This window comes from Haplochromis burtoni, unplaced genomic scaffold, assembly GCF_018398535.1.
Source record: "Haplochromis burtoni strain Fernald_Lab_line unplaced genomic scaffold, NCSU_Asbu1 Contig_3534, whole genome shotgun sequence".
Taxonomy (NCBI): Eukaryota; Metazoa; Chordata; class Actinopteri; order Cichliformes; family Cichlidae; genus Haplochromis; species Haplochromis burtoni.
The window spans coordinates 1-2,291 of record NW_024585895.1 but is presented as its reverse complement, the minus strand read 5'-3'; positions in this window follow the sequence as shown (position 1 = coordinate 2,291).

Sequence of the window (2,291 nt, the reverse complement as noted above, 5' to 3'; positions counted from 1 at the left end):
CATGGTGCAGCTTCATCTTGGATCAGTTTGAATATCAGGGACCATCACTGACCATCCCAAGGTCAGAGGTCACCTTAGGATTTTGCCATTTGTACGATAGATGCATCTACTGGGAAGCTGAGGGGTGCCGGTACTTTACATACAGCAGATTTTAAATGGTAACACGTGTAACAGCAGACTGCAGTATTAACCACACATTATACCTTTACGACAGCCCATTGCAGCAGAGGGGCTATAATAGGCTGCTGGGTCCCTTTGCCTCTCCTGGGAAGAACTGGCTGTCCTGAGCCGGCTGCGAGGACACGAGGACTCTGGACACAAAACTAACAAACTGAGGAATTTAGGAAGCGAACACAAAGTAAGAAGTACTGTGGCTAGGATCAGAGAGCACACAGCACACAGGGAAGACACCACAACAAGGTAACATAACATACTGGACCAGGGACTTTCAAAATAAAACAGGAAACACAGCTCAGAGACTTCAGGCATATAAACCTGACACTGGACAAGGCGAACAACCACAGAGACGAAGCGCAGAGCGAGAGGGGACACATGGGGACAGAGAGTGGACGGACCTCCACAGGAGACGCTGAGGACAAAGAGACAGGAAACACCGAGCCGGAGACACTGGAATGACCTAAAAGCACAAAGGCGGAGCTCCAGTCATCATGAATCCAGGACAAACTCACAACACAAAGACACAAAGACACACCGCTGTGTCTAACAAAGTGTACTTTAAACAGTCTGATACCTCAGAGCTGGTATCATCACGAGCAGGGACGTACAGCAGAAACATCTGTTATCACCTAACGCCACGCCCCCTTACCCACACATGCCACACATACCACAAACACGAACAACCTGTCTCACCAGGACTTGTAAGAGTGTTTGCTCATCACAGCCTCACGTCACTACTGAAGCCACAGCAACCGTTTGTAAAACCTTTATTAGAAACAGCCAAACCGCACAAGCTGCTAGCATTGCTAACTCCCTGCTACATCCATCCATCAATGACGCCTCCCCACATGAAGGGCTCCTCCTCCGTCAGGGATGTCTCGTGGGCTCAGAGACGTGTCTGTGTTTCGGGTTTTCGCGTGTGTCACGGGGAGCTGATTGTATCCGCGGCGTGAAGGCCGCACAGGGAGCTGCGGACGGCACAAATCACTGCACCGCGGTCTGTACCCACTCTGTGTGTCAGGAGGCTCCTGCACAGACAGACACGACAGGCCAGTCTGTGGGCGGCTGTGTGTGCTGCCGTGGGCCGGTTAGCTAGAGCGTTTTCCTGTCGGCTTTCTCACCTTTGAACTTTTTAGTTACGCCGGTCTTCGCGCGCGCGCACAAAGAGGATAAGAGTGGGTTTCTTACCGTGGGGCTTCTTTATCCTCCATGCAGACTCCCGCAAACACAGAAAAGCACAGCAAAACACCGACAGCTCTCATAGCGGTGCTTCGTCACGCCACGACCACTGTGACGTGGTTTACTTTCGGTTTCAGGGGAGTTCCCGGGGATCACGCGTGTGTGGTGGAATGTGCCCGGGGCAGGAGTTCCAGGTATGCGGGGTGGAGGAAAGGTGGGGCTGATTTAGACTGTAGAGGACTTCTGTGGTGGATTCATTTTCATAAAGTGGAAACAAAACAAAAGATAATCACACTGAAGCAGCTCACACGTAGCAAAACACACCTCAAAGATCACGAGTGGTAATAGTGGTGAAAATCCTCCACTCTGGTGAGCTGTGAACATCTGATCTCACATATAATCCAGTATTGTCTGTCTGGCTCACCGTTAGCCCACAATAGAGTAGAATAGAGTAATCTTTATTGTTTTCATACAGCAACAACTAAAATTATACTCTCTCCTTTTACAAACAGGAAAAAAAGACCTTATTACACTTTATTATCATTATTATCATCACTGCAAGTTATCCTCCTGCATGTGACATGTGGAGCTAGCTGGTTCTGATTGGTTCTGATTTGTCCGTACGCAACAGGATCATTTTATGTGACATCGTCTGATTGATAAGCAAACAGGTTTTCCTGTTTAGGCTCAGATTTAATTGCTGTGCAGCCGTATTCAGCAACATCACAAGATAAACATGAAGCTTATCCATCAGTGTGAAACAAGTCGGTCTTGATTATAAATTACAGTTAAGCAACAAACGCGCTATTTCCTGTTTAGAGCATCCAGACTCCCTAATGTTAGATTGAGTGATTTTACGCTCGTCGCATCGACTCAGCATTCAGCATTTCTCTGCTTTCTATGTTGTGATAGTCCAGACCCCAAAAATAATTATA